The 21,375-nt window shown below is 40.1% G+C and overlaps 1 pseudogene across 1 annotated transcript in view; it reads left to right on the forward strand.

The window, feature by feature from the left end:
* The window catches only part of LOC308093132 (limbic system-associated membrane protein-like), a 178,824-nt pseudogene that overhangs the window by 112,028 nt on the left and 45,421 nt on the right, over nt 1-21,375 (forward strand). Inside the window, exons 2-3 of the transcript XR_013935036.1 lie at nt 642-786; nt 1,152-1,239. The product of XR_013935036.1 is annotated as a limbic system-associated membrane protein-like (transcript). The remainder of the gene's footprint in view (nt 1-641; nt 787-1,151; nt 1,240-21,375) is intronic.

Consider the following 21,375-nt stretch of genomic DNA (forward strand, 5'->3'; position numbering starts at 1 on the left):
AAAAAGTGTGTTTTAGAGTGTTCCCACTAAGTAGAGTAGGCTTTCAACTCCATAAAACCGTCTTTGTTTTGGTGACTAGCAAAAGTGTATATATTTTTTTTTATTACAGATGAGAGGCTGCACAGCCAGCGCTACCGCGGGTGTGAGGGGAAAGGATCGAAAGTACCATAGCGTTAAGGAGAACTCCTTCTAACACTGTGGACCAGAGACCAGAGCTAGGTTATTGGCTATGCGGTGCACTTTCACTTTCCTTTCAAAAGTTTTCAAAATTAGCGGAAGTGTTGTGAGCTTGTAGATCGGCCCTCCCCTATTACGACAAAGTAAATTATCTATGCAGGTCAAGTGCTTCCAGAGGTAACACTGTGTAAATTGCTTTGACTGTGTGACTGTGTGACTGTGTGACTATCTTTGCCAGTTGTTTATGCAAAAAAAACTTGACTTACCGTAAACCCAGTGTTTCACGCTGTCTGCATACTCTTTACGATCACGTTATTTCCCCCGTTTCACTCCACTCCTAAGGAGAATATTAAAGTGACTTTCCCTTTTTAACGCCTTTCTCGTCCTCTGATGACAAGAATCAAAGTGTTGCTCATTCTCATTAGTAGTCTTCACCTCTGTGTTCTTGCTCTCTGTGTCCACAGGTGTTATGTGGATGACAAAGTGTCCAAGGTGGCCTGGCTCAATCGATCCAACATCATCTTCACTGGTCAGGACAAGTGGTCCCTGGACCCCAGAGTAGACCTGGTGACTAAAGGACAGCTGGAGTACAGTCTGCGCATACAGAAGGTACAGTACTACAGTATCACATTATAGAGAACAATGTACATACAGAAGGTACCAGTGGTGCAGTTTGACCTCATAGAGAACAATGTACATACAGAAGGTACCGTAGTGCTGTATGACCTCATAGAGAACAATGTACATACAGAAGGTACCGTAGTGCCGTATCACATTAAAGAGAACAATGTACAGTTGGTGCTGCATCTTTAGACGTTTGTGTCTTCACTGTGTCATACGCTTTCTGTGCCTTTGCTGTTGTAGAGCTAAATGATCATTAGTGAGGACCAATTACTTAAAGATAAGGTTGAAAATGAGTCAAGTGCTCCTTTAAGGTGATCTGATATATTTCTCTCCTCTCTGTATTTCTATAGGTGAATGTATATGACGAGGGGTCTTACACATGTACCATACAGACCAAACTGCATCCTAAGACCTCACAGGTCTACCTTATTGTACAAGGTAATCACTGATTCTCAACATTTTTCACTTTTTGACAATTAACTCTATTCTTGTAACAATCCAAGTGTGTGGACAATTTCTACACTTCTTTGTTGACAAGATTGTCTCTTTTGAGCGCAGATTTCAATGCCCTCTTTTGATCCTTCCATACCTGTCACCTGCTCTGCTGTTTTCAATGAGTTCGAGCCTGTGTCACCCTCCCATCTTGCAGTGTGTTAGTCCAAAATGTTGCCGCTCGCCTCTTGACAGGGGCACGGAAGTATGATCACATCTCCCCGATTCTTGCCTCCCTCCTATGGCTCCCTGTTTGTTACAGGATTCAGTTAAAGATCTTAAAGGGTTAGTTCAGATTTTTTGAGTATTTTCTGTAGGAAATACTTAGCATTAATGTAGTGGTTGCAAAGGTATTAATTGATTGCCCGAGTCCCGTGGTCAGAGTTATGGTCCGGTTCTGATAAATATGAAGTAGTTCTGGTAGATTAGTAGATTTGGTGTGGCTGCTCATTAAAAATAAATTAATTAAAAAAACTAGCGTCATTTGTATTGTTGACCTATTTCTACCATATAGAGCAGGTTTCGTTCAATTTCGACCCCTCTGTCACATGGTACTATTTTTTGTGTCATATATTTTGTGCGTTTGTGCGTGTAGGCTGCCGCGGCGCAGTGATTCTGGACACAAACATTAGTACCATGTGACAGAGGGGTCAAAATTGAACGAAACCTGCTCTATATGGTAGAAATAGGTCAACAATACAAATGACGCTAGTTTTTTTAATTAATTTATTTTTAATGAGTGGCCCCCACCAAATCTACTAATCTACCGGAACTACTTCATATTTATCAGAACCGGACCATAACTCTGACCATGGGACTCGGGCAATCAATTAATACCTTTGCAACCACTACATTAATGGTAAGTATTTCCTACAGAAAATACTCAAAAAATCTGAACTAACCCTTTAATGTTTGTCTTTAAAGGATTAGTTCACCCAAAAGATTACGTATTTTCTATTAATTACTTACCCCATGAAGCATTGAATGAATGGATTTTTTTTTTTTTTTTGTCGCATTCCTAAACCAATAATTTGATGACCGGGTGTATTTCCAGTAGGAGACACAATGAGTCTACTTTGTGTCTCCTACCGGATACATCAGCATCTTTCCACTGGTAATCAAATTATTGGCTCAGGAATGCGACAAAAACAAAAATAAATCGATGAATTCAAGACTCCATGGGGTTTGCAATTGATAGAAAATAAGTAATTTTTTGGGTGAACTACTCCTTTAAGTCTTTAAATGGGTTGGCACCAATGTACATATCAGAGCTTATACCTCCCAATGACTCTACAAGGGTCTTGAGGTCTACTGACCAGTCACTTCTTAAGGTCCCAACAACAAGGCTGAAGACCCAGGGGGATAGATAATTTTCCACTGTAGCGCCCAAACTGTGGAATGATCTTCCACACCATGCTAAAGCATCTCAAACCCTGCCTGTGTTTAAATCACGTTTGAAAACTCACTTGAACTCCTTGGCTTTTGATGATTCACTGAGAGACTGAGAGTTGCTGTTTCCTAGGCTATGTGTCTATATGTTGCACCCTCTATGAGTTTTCTTCCCCCTGTTTATTGTCTCCGCCAGGCCGAAAGGCATGGCGAGAGAGTATGTTTTACCCCCTGTCCGTCCGTACGTACGTGTGTCCGTGTGTCCGTGTGTCCATCTGTCTGCGAGCAGCTAATCTCCGGCACCGTTGGCCCGGTCACTGCGAAACAGTGCACACACACTCCCTGGATGCCAATTCAGAACCTCTGCCCAAAACCTTTCACATGGGCCTGTTATAGCGCCACCAGGAGGCCGATTTGTGCAAAACCCATTTTTGGATATTACTCCTACAGATTGTATCCAAACATCACACAAATCGGTACACAGTATCTCTATAGTCATGTGATCAAGACGGATCTGTCCAATATTTCATATTCCATCCTGATTGGCTAAGGTTGGCTTCCAAAGTTTGCAGGATTGGTCCGTTTGGAACAAAATGTCTCAAATCATGAACGTAACGTGCGATTTCCGTGAAAATTTGCGTGCACATTCCCACTAGGCCGAGGAAGAAATGCCACCCTTTTCACATTGCCCTGTTATAGCGCCACCAGCAGGTCTAATTTAGCAAAACTCATTTGCAAAATGCCTCAAATCATGAACGCACGCACATTCCCACTAGGCCGAGGCAGAAATGCTTTTCACATTGGCCTATTATAGCGCCACCAGGAGGCCACAATAACTTACCTGACCTGGCGGAGACCTGTGCTCCGAGGAGCACTTTTTCTAGTTGTGTTTTGTTTTGCTCTTAGTATTTTAGTATGTTGTTTTTCTTACTGAGTGTACAGCACTTTCGTTCAACGCTGTTGTTTTAAATATGCTTTATGAATAAATAAAGTGGATTGATTGGATTGAATAAGGACCCCCATCTGCTAAAATATTCTAATCTATGGGACCCCAAATTTACACTGTAAAATCATCAGTGTTCATTTAACTCTGAGAGGGTAAAAATGGAACCAAATGGACTTCATATTAACTTCAAATTAGACTAATTAACAAAATGATTCAATAAATGTCACTGTGGCCTGTAGGATGTGTAAAAAGACAGGGGGACAAGTAGTTCAAATTCATACGGATTTGTTATTGACATACATGTGTCATTAGGTACTTCAAATAGATGTTTGTTTGTTTGTTTGTTTGTTTGTTTTTTCATGGAAAAATCTCTCCCTGTGCAAGTCTGAATTGCTGATTTCTCAAAAAAAATTATGCGAAGTGAATAGTATAAAATTCATAAATGGTGTGGATATAAAATGCATACATCTATTCTTTCAGTCATGTCAGAAAATGCACTTTACTTATACTGTAGCATTTAAGCCCCCTTCACATGACACTGCACTGTTCTACACCAGTGGTGTAAAGTAACGAAGTACATTTACTCAAGTACTGTACTTAAGTAATTTTTGTAGGTATTTGTACTTAACTGGAGTGTTTCCAATTGTCTATACTTTTGCTTCTACTCCACTACATCTGAACGGGCAAATATTTCACTTTTACTCCACTACAATTATTTGGAAACTTTAGTTACTAGTTACTTTGCAGAGATACATTATTACATATAAAACATACATTAATCACATTAGCCCTATTTTATACCTGGGCTATTTGAAAATAGCCGATCTACAAGATCTTGTAGATCTGCTATTTTCAAAAAAAATTGTACTTTTACCAATAATTTTGTATTTTTACTCAAGTAAATTTTGAATTCCAGACTTTACTTGTAACAGAATACTTCTACATTGCAGTATGGATACTTTTACTTAAGTAACACATTTGAGTACTTTTTCCACCACTGTTCTACACGTGATCAGCAATACCTCAAATGGAAGAATAAACAATCTTTTCCAGTACCAACAGAACAGAACATGGTGTACCTGGATTTGGAGCCAGAAACAGCCCTCGTGAAAGCCCAGATAATTCAACCTGGGAGTCCCATCTGAATAGGGATATTGCACCATGCATCACTTTATTTACTTTATTTACAGGACTGTGGTATACATTTAATGTAGTGTTTTAGTGTTGTGGGAACTGTGGGATGTGTGCTGTGTTCCCAGCACCATGAAACCTTCTTTACACAGACAGGATAACATACCCAGGATAGCAACACAGCACACAGAGCTACTGACACACTGTTACATACAATTACTTAACCCATTTAAACCGGGCACACATCTATGTGTCATTTTTAAATTTGCGCTATAAAAAGCATTATTTTACACTTTGGCTATTCAAAAAAACAAGCTCATAGCGCGGCACAGAGTGCCACACTATGAGATTGTAGATCTGCTATTTTTGAAAAATCATGAACATTTGTAACTCAAATCTTTGCATCTGGGGATTCTACAAATGTCTTCTAAATCCTAACATTATTTTTTTTTAAACTTGTTGCTATTACTCAGTGGTCACACTGTTTCATGTCAAGGACCCCCAAAATTATATGTATTTGGCCGCGGACCCTATCTCAAAATATGTCGTTCCAGCTTTTGCACAAAGATTTGCACAAATGTTCACGATTCTTCAAAAATAGCAGATCTACAAGCTCATATGAGCTTGTATATCTGCTATTTTTTAATAGCCAAAGTATAAAATAATGGTTAAAGTGGTTACACAGATGCGTTCCTGGTCTTTTTATGTATCAAGACTCTTTCGAATATAGCTGATCTACAAGCTCATATGCATCACATTGCCATGCATTGTGTACTAAGGTAGCTGAGTTATTTGTGAATACCCAATGTCTCCTGATTGGGTGAAATTGGTATCGTGACCTGAAAATGTAATTTCTGTTTACTACAGAGAAGGGTAGACATGATATTGAACATTATGGGGATATAGAGCTATCCTCCTATAATTTGATAACCTGTGAGGTTCTCCTCAGTGGCTGGAGCAATTGATCTGAATTTGCACACAGCCATTGACCATTACCATGTGCACCTAACATCACCGGGTATGGACTAGTTTATATATAAAGAACAAGATCACTTACAGCACCTTTAAGCCATTATAAACACTACAGATTGAGCTCTAGATGTAAACAGTTATAATGTACTGTAGATGCAACAATGGAATGGCAAGCTTCATTGAGGTTGATACATTAGTTGTTTTGTAGAACACTGTTGCAATGACACACTCATTTTTCAGGGCAAAATATATTGTTTTATTTGTATTAAATTTGGCAATGCCCAACTTAGTGTGTAGATGAGCTGGTATTTTACTGTGTAGACTAGTCACGTTAAATCTGGTTGGGTCTTATCACCACCTGCTAGAACAGAAGTTATTGTGTTGTATACAGACTGTAGAACTATGTATAGCCCTTAGAGCTCTCATACACTTGTTTTATCATTCCCTCCAGATTAATTCTGGCACTGCGTCCGGGAAAGGTTTATAGAGTCTGTTCGTCTGTTCGTTTGTAATGCAGAAACTCAAGTAAAACCACGATTGAAATATCAACCTAACAAATATGAGTAACACCAGTGGTGTAAAGTAACTAAGTAATGTACTCATGTACTCAAGTACTGTACAATTTTGAGGATTTTTTACTTTACTTGACTATTTCCAATTTTCAATACTTTTACTTCTACTCCACTACATTTCAGAGGCAAAATACTCCACTACAATTATTTGAAAACTTAAGTTACTAATTACTTTGTAGATTCTGATTATTATTACAAAACATACATTAACCACTTCAGCCCTACTGTATATACATTTTGGCTATTTGAAAATAGCCGATCTACAAGCTCACAACGCGTCGCTTTGTGACGCGTTGTGAGCTTGTAGATCTGCTATTTTCAAAAGATTTTTAAACATTTTGAAAACTTGAAATGGGACATTCGAGTACTTTTACTTTTGTACTTTAAATATATTTTGATACCGATACTTTTGTACTTTTACTCAAGTAAATTTGTAATTCCGGACTTTTACTTGTAACAGAGTACTTCTAAATTGCAGTATTAATACTTTTACTTAAGTAAAACATTTGAGTACTTTTTCCACCACTGCAAATATGAGGAACACTTTATAATGCCTTAATGTGAATGGACATTTACCCTTGCCTGGGAGCTTGCATTAACTATAATGGCAAGCATATACTTTCAGAAATTGCTGACATTAATTCAAAACCTGTGACAATAGATCAATACTGATTTGAATCACCTGACCCAGCGCTGCAATCAGCATGGTGAAAAAAAGAAAAGAGGGGATAAATAAAAAAGGGAGAAAGAAAGCAGGCTGGTGTCATTGGAAATCACGGTGGTATATGTACATTTACATACATACAGTATATGACCACCGAGGGGTCGATGGTATTTAATATTTCTATAGTGCTCTCCACATCTGGCGCACAGCCAACACATTTGCAAAACACTTAAGAAAACTTTTGCGTTGCCATTGTGGAACATTGTACTATGTGGATTGATGAAGAAAACAAATGAATTCAATCCACAACAAAAAGTGGAAAAGGGTCTGAAAACCTCATGTATGCATTGTAGGCTGGACACAATAGTTACTAGTTACTTTGCAAATATAAATTATTACATTATAAAACATACATTAACCACTCGACGCGTTATGAGCTTGTAGATCGGTTATTTTCAAACATTATACTTTTACTTTTGGTACTTTAAGTACATTTTGATACCAATACGTTTGTACTTTTACTCAAGTAAATTTTGAATTCCAGACTTTTACTACTTCTACTTCTACATTGCAGTATTGATACTGCTACATTGCAGTATTGATGAACATTTTGACTTTAGGGGCAACAGACCCAGAGAGAGAAAGATACAGTATACAGAGAGATCATGTGTTCATATGTGGACTGATAATTCTACTCTTACCTGGATCGCTCAACAGTTATCGATCCGCCTGTGCCAGCGTTCCTCTATTATCCCGCAGCCCCGTCGTCTCAGTCCTGATAGCTGCTGATCCTTGCTAATCTTTCTGAAAACATTCCAGAGAGCATCAGTCTGGCCTGCAGGGCGCTAAGTCAATGACAAGTGGCTTTTGAACAGAGTGTACCGACAGCTAGGATGTTGCATTACATCATATACTACTCTGTATGCACTCATAGTATCTCTGCATCAGGGTTATGAAGGTCATTGCATACTTCATAAAAAATGCTCATCAACTGGGAAATCAGTGGTGGAAAGTAACTAAGTACATGTACTCAGGTACTGTACTTAAGTAAAATTGTTGAGGTATTTGTACTTTACTTGAGTATTTCCAATTTCCAATAGTTGTGCTTCTACTCCACTACATCTCAGAGGCAAATATTGTACTTTTACTCCACTACAATTGTCTGGAAACCTTAGTTACTAGTTACTTTGCAGATATAAATTATTACATTATAAAACATACATTAACCACTTTAGCCCTATTTTATACCTAGGCTAATTGAAATAGTTGGGAGCTTGTAGATTGGCTATTTTCAAACATGTCAGTACTGTTACTTTTGGTACTTTAAGTACATTTTGATACCAATACTTATGTACTACTACGTACTGTAATACTGTACGTTGAGGGCCCACGGTGACCACCCCGCGTCGGGGCCCACTGTTGCGTTGTTACGCCGCTGTCTTGATGTTTTGTACTGTTTGTATTTGTGTTTGTTTTGTTGTATGACATGTCACATTTGTACATGGCCGGAATTCAAAATGAGCTTGAGTAAAAGTACAAAATGTACTTAAAGTACCAAAAGTAGAAAGTACATTATGTAGAATGTCCAGTTGCACAAGTTTTCAAATGTATAAAATATCTAAAAAATCTTTTGAAAATAGCTGATCTACAAGCCGATCTCACAACGCAATTGTGTTGCGACGCATTGTGAATTGCAATTGAATTGCCATTGTGAATTGTGAATGTGACTTTTTCCACCACTGTTTATTTATTTACACAGTAAAAGAAAAGGTTCCAGACCTCTCCTTTTAATCTTCTATATGCGAGGTGGAGGAGGTGCCCTCATGCATTTAAATGGCTTCATCCCACATGCAGGTCTATGGAGGTTGCAGGTGAAATGTGTCTCGTTGGGGAACAGCTCCACAGCCAATCCATCCTTGGTGGAGAAATGGCCTCTGGTGTCTTATCTCTGATATAGGAGGAACATAATATATCTTCTCCCCCTCCCTTCAACCCCCACTCTGTCTGTCACTAACAGCCCTCCCCCCACACCCCCCACAGGCACGGTCTATGATCCAGACCTGTCAAAAGCAGATTGACAGCCTGGTTCCTCCTGGCTGTTAAAAACCAGTGGTGGAAAGTAACTAAGCACATGTACTCAAGTATTGTACTTAACTCATTCAGTGCCAGACTTATTTCAAGCTTGTTGATCCCTGTGCCAGGATTTTGCTATTATTTGACCTTTTCAAGTAGTCACAGAATATTTTTCTCGAGTATGATTGATCCCCTGATGGTTGCTAATCACTGAGGTGATTCAGGTATGGTTTCACAAATGTCAACGAGGTCATTGTGACCTTGTTGACGTGTGTTGTTGGCATCTTTCACTCAAACATTGAAGTGAATGGAGCAGAAACTTTTTGAATAGCGTTATCTCCTAGTTCCTTTGAGAAAAACAGAAAAAAATATATATATATTTTTTTTTAACACATTGAATGCCAGTCGCGTAGATCTACGCGAACCTATTTAAAGCCGCAGCGTGCCAGTCGCGTAGATCTACGCGAACCACCGATTCCCATTGAAATTGCCCCAGGTGCACTTTCCGAATTTTTTTGATCCATTTCCGTTTCCGGTTTCCGGTCGGAAACAGAATTATTCGGGTTCCGTTTTTTTCGATCGTATCCGCTTCCTGTCTAGCCTGGTAAACCCTCCCTCCGGAAATCTCAATTCCATTTCATTTCAGGAGTGAGTCTGGCCTGATCCGCCTGTCTGCAATATTGGCTGTGCTGGAGTTGGGCGGGAGTAATACCGTTGACTGACAACCCCTTCAGCCAATGATAATTTTTCCCCTTCAGCCAATCAGCAGTTCACCAGTCTTAATGTGACGCGACGGGACTTTTGAGACAGCCATACCCAAAATGGGTTGCCTTTTTCGGGTACAATGGTGTCACTGCCCGCCCCTACCGGTTCTCTAATTATTATTTTTTAAATAGGCTTTGTCATGATTAATTGACCACATATATGAAGTTAAACAACTAAATTCTATCCAAACGATATCTTATAAGTAAATTCCGTGCCTCAAAATAGAAGTTAGAGAGCTTTTTGAAGTAAAAAAATAGCGGAGAATTGGCCGCACATGAAAAAGATGGCTGCCGTTCGTGTTTTGGGCTCACTCGAACTCGCCACCTGATTGGCCAACGTAAGCTGTCAATCACAGAACAATGAGCGACGACGCTGATAGGCGCGTCCGTTTGGCATACACAGCCAATATTGCAGAGAGGCGGTTCATGCCAGACTCACTCCTGAAATGAAATGGAATTGAGATTTCCGGAGGGAGGGTTTACCAGGCTACTTCCTGTCTGGGATCCTCTCGGTTCCCAGACAGGAATTCCCAGACCGATTTTCTCGGTTGTTGTTTTTCTCCTCGCTGATCACTGTTTAGCGTTGATCCACTGTATCTTCAAGATGGCGGCTCGCATTTGGAAACTATTTTCGCTGGCCGTTTCTCACAGATCCGCTGTGTGTTTAGAACCAAATGAACGCGCACTTTTAACTTATTTAGCGAGGTCTGTGGCGACATGAAAAAAACTAAAAAACAACAATAAAACGCTGGCACTGGTGAGTACATTATGAGATTAAACTCTGGCATGGAATGTGTTAAGAGAAGTCAAAAGACGTCATTGGCGGTGTGGGCTTAGTAAAAACAGCTGTCAAAAGGCATCATTGGCAGTACAATTTGTAGGTATTTGTGGAGTATTTCCAATTTCCAATACTTTCACTTCTACTCCACTACATCTCAGAGTCAAATTTTGTACTTTTACTCCACTACAAGTATTTGAAAACTTGAGTTAAAGTGACTTTGTAGATTTCGATTATTATTACAAAACATACATGAACCACTTCAGCCCTATATACATTTCGACCATTTGAAAATAGCCGATCTACAAGCTGACAATGCATCGCGATGCAACGTCTCTTTGTGTTGAAGTGAAGGACAATGTACAGGGTGGAGTTATATAAACTCATTCCTTGCACGTGTCTTTCAACTTTTACATGCTGTGCACGTTGTGCACGTCAGGATTTATTTCAAACACTGCAAACATCCTCACAGCATTTGCCATCCGCCTTTATGTCTGATGACATTTTTGGGCATGTTGTGCGTTAATGTCTCTAATGCTTTGTACGTGTGTGTGTGCGTGTGCGTGTGCGTGTGCGTGTGCGTGTGTGTGTGTGTGTGTGTGTGTGTGTGTCCGCTGTCCTGCCAGATGTCTGGCATGTCTAGAGGGACCATATGGTCGCCACTCGCTGACACAGTGCTTTACATACCAACACTTCAACATGGCATGCTGCTGTACACCACTCTGCAGAGTGGTGCTTAGGAATTAATTAACCTTATTTTGACAAAAACATTTTAACCGCGATCGTCCGTTCAGTTGTTATCGGCAGTTGAATATGGCTCGTTTTCACCTGGCAAAAAAAAATAAAGAACCCGCAATTCCCCATATGCGGAGTACCCTGATGTCATCAATAGGACGTCATAGACTAGCCTGGACACAGTGCGACGCGTTGTGAGCTTGTAGATAGGTATAGGTATAAAATAGGGTTAAATGTATGTTTTATAATGTAATAATCTATTATTATTAATTTTTTTAATATTATATCTGCAAAGTAACTAGTAACTAAAGTTGTCAAATAATTGTAGTGGAATAAAAGTATATATATTTGCCTCTGAGATGTAGTGGTGTAGTAGTATAGACATTTGGAAATACTCCAGTAAAGTAAAAGTAAACCTCAAAATTGTACTCATGTACAGTACTTGAGTAAATGTACTTAACTACTTTACACCACTGGGCGTATGCATTCCCAAGGGGCATTGTTCCTGACTTGCATGGTTCTCGAGTCGGCTGAGGTAGTATACAGTGGGCCAATGTGAATTGTGAATATTTCAGGGTGCTGTTTTGATAACAGCCGTGGTAAGGTCTCTCTGCTCAGATATTGCTTTGTCTCACTTTGCTGAGCCTATTACTCACACCATTGAAGGTTATTATTCAACAATTGTTCCAGTTCTTTGAGTAGGCCTAGACAGAGAGAAACAGTTGAGAAGATAATGACACCATCTTCTCTCCCATGGAGAGAGAAATGACTTAGGATTGCTCACAAGTGTGTGTGAGTGCATGCAAATGAATGTGTCAGCACATATGCAAAAGTGGTGGAAAGTAACTAAATGCATTTACTTGTGCTGTACTTAAGTACAATGTTGAGGTATTTTTACTTTACTAGAGTATTTCCAGTTTCCAATACTTTTACTCCTGCTCTACTACATCTCAGATCCAAATGTTGTACTTTTACTCCACTATATTTATTTGAAAACTTTAGTTACTTTGCAGAAATATATTATCCTATTATAAAACATGCATTAACCATCTTTAGTCATATTTTATACCTAGGCTATTTGAAAATAGCAGATCTACAAGTTCACTACGCGTTGCAATGCAACGCGTTGTGAGCTTGTATATCTGCCATATTCAAACATTTTAGTACTTTTACTTTTGGTACTTTAAGTATGTTTTGATGCCAATGCTTTTGTACTTTTATTCAAGTAACATTTTGAACACAGGCCTTTTACTTGTAAAAGAGTATTTTTATATTGTGGTATTGCTACTTTTACTTAAGTAAAATATCTGCACTTCTTCCACCACTGCAAACCAGGGAAGAGTGCCGAGAAAAGCATAGAGATGGGTGGCCATGGCTGTTGCTTGCAGGTAATCATAATGCTAATGCTATCACACTATTCTCCTTTTTTTTTTGTATTTACTTATCTGAAGTAACAACTACATCTAATGGATTACAATATAACTCTTGTCGCCGGAGTTGCATCTTGGCAATCCACCGGAGAAATGCACAGCCAGCAGCAAATAAATGACCCTGTGTGGTGTTGTATAATCAAATAGAAGTGCCAGCACTGTCAGATCAAGCCTGATTAAAGAGTTTATTGACTCACTTTATCGCCCGTCCCGCCGTCCACCACACAACAACAACAACAACAACAACAACAACAACAACAACAACACCACACACTTTACCCCCAGCACTTGATATTACTTGAGGAAGGAAAAAGGTTCGAAGTGAGAACCAAGGGCCCAGCTTCCTGCTTTGAAATTGAGTCTATATAAGAAGTGACAGTTCATATGATGGACTGTAGGTTCGCTGTTTTACCCCTGCTGGTGTCAGAAATAATTACTCTCCATTCAAGACTTGATTTTATTACCGTAATAAACATTGTCATAAATACTATATGCTTGCAGTCGCTGGTTTAAAATTGACAATAAAGTAGGATATGCTCTAGGAGGGGCGGGGTGATTTGATTGACAAGCTACACAACCAATAGCATTCATTCCCCGTCCCGCTCTTGATTGACAAGATGAAAGATGGAGGATCTGAAATCGTTGAAAAATAGGCTTCATTTACAGTCTGTAGAGTCTAGTGGCGTCACTTTTTCCATCTCTTTTATACAGTCTATGGTGAGAACACACCCACACACGCGCGCACACACACACATTAAAGCACTTTTCAACATTCAAAGTTTGTTTTTGTCACTCATATAAGTACTATAAGCAGCAAAATGTTAGTGTAACATGATTGGCAGACTGTGATTACAATAACAATAATAATATATGACAACCAAGTTTTGTAAAATATAGCTATACCACGCATGGATTTCTACAGAGGGTAATTCTTTCAACATAAAATGCTGCATTCAAGTTCAGGAGAGTAAGGAATAGGCAATTATCTTAGGCTTGAATGCTGCCTTTGAGTACGGCATGGAGAGGGGGCATTTGTGTTTCACCATTAGAAATGCTGCATCCATGGTCTGGAGAGGGCACTTTTTTCTACCGACGGACAAAAGGGCAGGGGCTCGAGCCCCATTTCATGTCTATGTGTGCACGTGCCTGTGCAAGAGGTCTCCACTATGAAGACAGTCTGAATAGTTTATGATCTCACGCACGCACACACACACACACGCACACACGCACGCACGCACGCACGCACGCACGCACGCACGCACGCACGCACGCACGCACGCACGCACGCACGCACGCACGCACGCACGCACGCACGCACGAACACACACACACACACACACACACACACACACACACACACACACACACACACACACACACACACACACACACACACACACACACACACACACACACACACACACACACACACACTCAGCAGAAATAAAGGCCATTTGGACATAACAGACCAATAAGAGCAATAAGATAGTGTGCTATTGGTCCATTTCTATAGGCACTAATGCTGACGTGTGGCAACAAAGTCCATTTTGACACATTTATAGAGACTTCAGTAGAGTTGTAGGAAAGCATTGAGTTTTTATAAGACGTTTTGCTCATACCAGCTTCACCACATTGTTAATATTAATTTAGAAACAGCCAATACTAATTTGGTATGTACACTCATTTACAGTATGACCACTTCTGAAGAAATGGTTTGATGATCCAGCAATGAAAGACATCTGGTGCAGGAACCATGATGGAATATTCAGTTAATCAGTGAATTCTTCAAAAAGAAAAATATATATATTACCATCTTGATCCAGATAATTAGCCTACAACACCTTTTCTTTATTCAGTTTGAATACTTTCCCATACAAAAAATGTTACAGTCAGTGGTGTAAAGTAACTAAGTACAGTAGATGTACCCAAGTACTGTACTTAAGTACAATCTTGAGGTATTTTTTACTTAGCTGGAGTATTTCCAATTTTCAGTATTTTTACTTCTACTCCACTACATCTCAGAGGCAAATATTATACTTTTACTCCACTACAATTATTTGAAAACTTAAGTTACTAGTTACTTTGTAGATTTTGATTATTATTACAAAACATACATTAACCACTTCAGACTTATACACATTTTGGCCATTTGAAAGTAGCCGATCTACAAGCTCACAATGCGTCACATTGCGACGTATTGAGAGTTTGTAGATCTGCTATTTTCAAAAACTTTCTACTTTTGGTATTTTAAGGCCATTTTGATACCAATACTTTTGTACTTTTACTCAAGTAAATTTTGAATGCCGGAGTTTCACTTGTAAGTATTTCTACATTGCAGTAATGATACTTAAGTAAAACATTTGAGTACTTTTTCCACCACTGGTTACAGAAGTGTATGAAATGGAATCATATAGATACATGACAGTGAGGGATGGCGTTTAGAAGTGGCAGATCAAAGGACAGAGCTAACAACAGCAGTGGATACAGACGACACAGGAAACACTGATGTACAAACCAAGCATATAACCTTGGAGTTGTCTTGTCTGTGATATCATAAGCCTCTAAATCATCCTGTGCTTTGACTACAAAAAACAACAACTCCTCTTTCCTTGGCAAGGCTCCCTCGGTCTCGCAGATGCCAAAAGCTCCAAGTAAAAAGCGATTGCCCCTGAGGAAGTAACAGGATTTACCCTAATGGGATAAGATAAGAATCATAACATATGGAATATATAAACAGACACATTTTTCAAAAAAGGCAGATTGTGATTGCAGGGGGGAAAAAGTACCATCCGTTTAGCATTTTTCCCTTCTATGACCCCGGCTGTCCTGCGGCGAGTACACCTTGGTGTGTGTGTGTGTGTGTGTGTGTGTGTGTGTGTGTGTGTGTGTGTGTGTGTGTGTGTGTGTGTGTGTGTGTGTGTGTGTGTGGGGGGTGAATTATGTAGCAGAACTTCCATAGAGACTACGCACAGTAGTGAGTGTATTGATCAAGTTAGGCAAAGCACCAGTGGTGGAAAAAGTACTCAAATGTTTTACTTAAGTAAAAGTATCAATACTGCAATGTAGAAATACTCTGTAAGGGCGCGCTCCCACAGCACTTTTATTTTACCTCTGGGGCAGAATCTGCCAATGCATTGTCAATGTAAATGCGTGGATTCACGCAAGAGCAGATTTTTCTGCTTGTCGCGCAGACCTTGCGTTTATCTGCTCTCCGCGACTAAGCATAAAACTGCTGGAGGCAGGAGTCGATTTTCTCCCTCTGTCCAATCGGGTGAGTTGAAGGCAGACCGTCCCAAGATTCAGGAAGCACCATGGTGCTCAAGGCAGCAGGCGGTGCGGGCTACGGGGACGGTCTTGAATGTGAGTGACAGGTGCGTCACAGCGTTTTTTTTTAATCCGCTGGCTGCAAAAAACTGTGGCCGCGCACAACCTGCGTTTAACAGCGGCCAGCCAACTCTTGGTGTTAGGGCGCACTCCCACCGCACTTTTATTTGACCTCTGGGGCGGAATCTGCCAATGCTTTGTCAATGCAAATGCGTGGATTCTTGGAAAAAATGTGCAAGACCATGAATCCACACATTTACATTGACAAAGCATTGGCAGATTTCGCCTCAGAGGTAAAATAAAAGTGCGGTGGGAGCACGCCCTTACAAGTAAAACTCTGAAATTCAAAATGTACTTAAAGTAACAAAAGTAAAAGTACTCTTGCAGAATGTCCCATTTTAAGTTTTAAAATGTATTAGAATCTTTTGAAAATAGCAGATCTACAAGTTCACAATGTGTCACACCGCGACACATTGTGAGCTTGTAGATCTGCTATTTTCAAATGGCCGAAATGTATATAGGGCTGAAGTGGTAAAGTAAAAGTATAATATTTGCCTCTGAGATGTAGAAGTAGAAGAGAGTAGAAGTAAAAGTACTGAACATTTTAAATACTCCATTAATGTAAAAAATACCCAAAGATTGTACTTAAGTACAGTATTTGTGTATATTTACTTAGTTACTTTACACCACTGGGTATAGGTGACTTTACCCTGCACTGCTAAAAGTTATAAAGCTATATTATAGTTATATAGAGTAGTGCCCTCCATCATTGCATAAGATATTATGCTGTGAGGTCTGCCGCTCTGACAAAACATTACATCACACTGTAACTCTATGCACTATGCAATACATACATAAATAAAGATTTATTGCATTTTGACCATAGGGCCTACACACAGCTCACCATTAATCCCTTCTCTTTCCTAACTTTCAACTGCAGTGAAAGTAACACTCACTACTGTACCTCTGTGTGACCTGCTAGCATCATTTTGTCACTGATTATCAGTTTGACAGCAGTCTCTAGCAGTGGTGGAAAAAGTACTCAAATGTTTTACTTAAGTAAAAGTATCAATATTGCAATGTAGAAATACTCTATTACAAGTACAAAAAAAGTACAATGCCAAAGTACAAAAGTATTGGCATCCAAATGTACTTACTCCAATTAAGTACTCATTATGCAGAATGTCCCATTTCACAAGTTGTCAAATGTATAAAAAGAGAGACAAACCAAAGGTTGCATTAGGCCAGTATTCATTTAGTCTTTCTTTCTTTCTTTCTTTCTTTTTTTCACGACGGCTGGAACCAGTTGTGTAAAGTAACTACGTACATATACTCAATTACTGTACTTAAGTACAAGTTTTAGGTACTTTTACTTTACTGTATTTCCAAATTCCAATTGTCAATACTTTTACTTCTACTCCACTACATCTCAGAGGCAAATATTGTACTTTTACTCCACTACAATTATTTGAAAACTTTATTTACTAGTTACTTTAAAGACATATTACATTACATATACACACTATTACATTGTAACTACTTTAGCTCTATTTCACACTGGATATTTGAAAATAGCCGATCCACAAGCTCACAACGTGTCCCATCGCGACGCGTTGTGAGCTTGTATATCTGCTAGTTTCAAACATTTTTGTACTTTACTTTTGGTACTTTAAGCTTGTATATTGGCTATTTTCAAAAGATTTGTATACATTTGATAACGTGTGAAATGGGACTTTCTGCATAAGGAGTACTTTCTACTTATGGTTTTACTCAAGTAAAATTTTCATTCCAGACTTTGACTTGTAAGGGCGCGCTCCCACCAAGAGTTGGCTGGCTGCTGTTAAACGCAGGTTGTGCGCGGCCACAGTTTTTTGCAGCCAGCGGATTCTAAAAAACGGGAGTGTCGCGCCTGTCACTCACTTTCAGGACCCTCCCCGTAGCCCGCACTGCCTGCTGCCTTGAGCACCATGTTGCTTCCTGAGTCTTGAGACGGTCCGCCTTCGACTCACCCGATTGGACAGAGGGAGAAAATCAGCGCCTGCCTCCAGCAGTTTTATGCTTAGTCGCGGAGAGCAGATAAACGCAAGGTCTGCGCGACTAGCGCAGACCTTGGTGGGAGCGCCCCCACCAAGGGCGCGCCCCCACCAAGAGTTGGCTGGCCGCTGATTGCAGAATCTGCCAATGCATTGTCAATGCAAATGCGTTGATTCACGCAAGAGCAGATTTTTCCGCCTCTCGCGCAGACCTTGCGTTTATCTGCTCTCCGCGACTAAGCATAAAACTGCTGGAGGCAGGCGCTGATTTTCTCCCTCTGTCCAATCGGGTGAGTCGAAGGCGGACCGTCTCAAGACTCAGGAAGCAACATGGTGCTCAAGGCAGCAGGCAGTGGGCAGTGCGGGCTGCGGGGAGGGTCCTGAAAGTGAGTGACAGGCACGACACTCCCGTTTTTTAGAATCCGCTGGCTGCAAAAAACTGTGGCCGCGCACAACCTGCGTTTAACAGCGGCCAGCCAACTCTTGGTGGGAGCGCGCCCTAACAGTGTATTTCTACAATGCAGTATTGATACTTTTACTTAAGTAAAACATTACTTAAGTAATTACTTTTTCCGCCACTGCCATGCATCCTTCACATAGCGGTGAATACTTGATGAACTGATAGACTGCCATGCCCATTGTTCTAAACATTTACTTAAGTACTGTATGAGTACAATTGTGCGGCATTTGTACTTTACTTGAGTATTTTCAATTTCTAATACTTTTACTTCTACTCCACTACATCTCAGAGGCAAATATTGCACTCTTACTCCACTAAAATGTTTTGAAAACTTTAGTTACTAGTTACTTTGTAGATTTTGATTATTATTACAAAACATGCATTAACCACTTCAGGCCTATATACATTTTGGCAATTTGAAAATAGCAGATCTACCAGCTCACAATGCGTCACATCGCGACGCATTGTGAGCTTGTAGATCTGCTATTTTCAAATTGCCAATCTGCTATTTTCCAATATTGCCAATCTGCTATTTTCAAAAGATTTGAAAACTTGAAATGGAACATTCTGCATAATGAGTACTTTTACTTTTGGTACTTTAAGTACATTTTTATGCCCATACTTTTATACTTTTACTCAAGTGTGTTTTTAATTCCAGACTTTTACTTGTAACAAAGTATTTCTACATTGCAGTATTGATACTTTTACTCAAGTAAAACATTTGACTACTTTTTCCACCACTGTTTGAATCCACCACGGTGTCGAGTGTCTATTTCATTTACTAGGGATTCGGAGTGCTGGATATTCTTTGTTTCATTGATTGTGATTCTTCTTGAGCCGTGCACCCGGCAAACTATGGAAGTCATTGGGGCTTGCACACATTTTCATAGATAAACGACATCATAGACCAGTGGTTCTCAACCTTTTCAGGCCGTGACCCCCCAACATTTTACTATTATAATTGAAATGACCTCCAAAAGTTCGTCCGGGGTTGCTCAGCACAGGATCACTCGATTTGCCTCAAAACTTGCCACAGACTGTTGATCAGTGCTCCGGCTAATACTTAGGCTTCTTTCCTCGCCTTCAACGTACTTACATATTGTACAATTAATATAAAACTACATTTTAACATTTTAGCCACAGCATATTTCCTTCTTTTTGGTCGCAGCAACTTTCCATACTCATGTCACCATGATCAGTCATAACCATATAAGGACTTTTCGATGCAGCTACCACTGCCAAATATGCACTGTGTGTCATCATGGCATCAGGCCCTAATAAATCAGTCGTCATATATGGCCATACACGGGATACAACGACTCCACTACACTACACAGTACAGAGGAGAGAACACTACAGGTATTATTCAGGAATTTGTGGAAACATATTAACATACTGGTGGAGGACACACATTTCACGTGTTGTTTGCAATAAACAACACTTCCACCACAAGTTCCACCACCATTCTACCACAACTACAACTTCCACCACCATCTACAAATCCGTGCCACAGAAGAAAAAAAACATCCCTGGGCTTTCGGATCCGAGACGCCAATCGCACAGCCAAGACCGCTAACTCAGCAAGAAAAGCTAACACACGTTTTCAGATCTGAATAATTCAACAAAACAGAGCAGGAACAAATTGTACAGTTGCTTAGTCCTCAACTAAATGTGGAACAAATGGAACTCTGTGAAGCTGTCTATCAGGCAGTCCATGCACCAAAGGAGGACCCCATTACAAGACAGTTCATTCTGAATTCACCTGCAGGATATGGAAAAACCTTGACTTTTAAGGTAATTGGGTTAGGGTTAGGGTTAGGATTAGAGCAAAGAATGGCATTGTGCTATGTGTCGGCAGCACAGGCTTATAGCTGCTCAAAACATTGAGGGTGGCACATTCAAGATTTAAGATCCCAATACCCATCTTTGAAGACTCGGTCTGTGAACTTGATCTCTGGCTAAACTAATCAAAGAGAGCAACTTAATCATCTGGGACGAGATCTTCAGCGTTAACCGCTTTAATGTTGAGTGTGTGGAAAGAACACTGAGAGACTTGATGCAGTCAGAACAGCCTTGGGGTGGCAAAACTATCCTGCTGGGTGGGGACCCTAGGCAGACACTCCCTGTTATCAAGAGAGCAAGCAGGGCCCAAATAGTTAGAGCTTGCATCCAAATGTCACCACTCTATCCTGACATGAAGGACCACAGGCTTAACATCAACATGAGGACAGATATAGCTGAAAAGGACTTCTCTAACTATCTCCTTGAATTAGGGGAAGACAAACTCACACATGGACACACTGAAATCCAGATCCACATTCCGTCAAACCACTTGGTTAAGGATTTGAATACACTCATTTCATACACCTTCCCTGACCTGCAGAATGGATGTATCGACAAACACAATCTTCTCAAAGGCACTGTATACACTCCGCTGAACAACAATATCCAAGAAATCAACAACAGGTGCATGGCTGAGTTCCCTGGTGTCACGATCAGGTGGTGTGGTGAGGACCCAAATGCAGACAGCCAGGCAGAGTAGTGTTCAAAACCCATGATTGGGATTTTATTGCAGTCTAACATACAGACAGAGGATGTGACACAAACAATGATCCGACAAGCACTGACTGGGGCCCAAGACTAATATACACATGAGGGCTGATTACACATGAGATACAGCTGGAGAAGACAACATAGAACCAGAACAGCTAGAACACAACATAGAAATACAACACCTAGACAGGCACAGTCTGAGACTGTGACACCTGGAGAAGACAGAGTGTACTTTTCAGCTGACTCAATTATGGAGGA

The sequence above is a fragment of the Gymnoscopelus braueri genome, assembly GCF_963280865.1.
Source record: "Gymnoscopelus braueri genome assembly, chromosome: 1".
NCBI lineage: Eukaryota > Metazoa > Chordata > Actinopteri > Myctophiformes > Myctophidae > Gymnoscopelus > Gymnoscopelus braueri.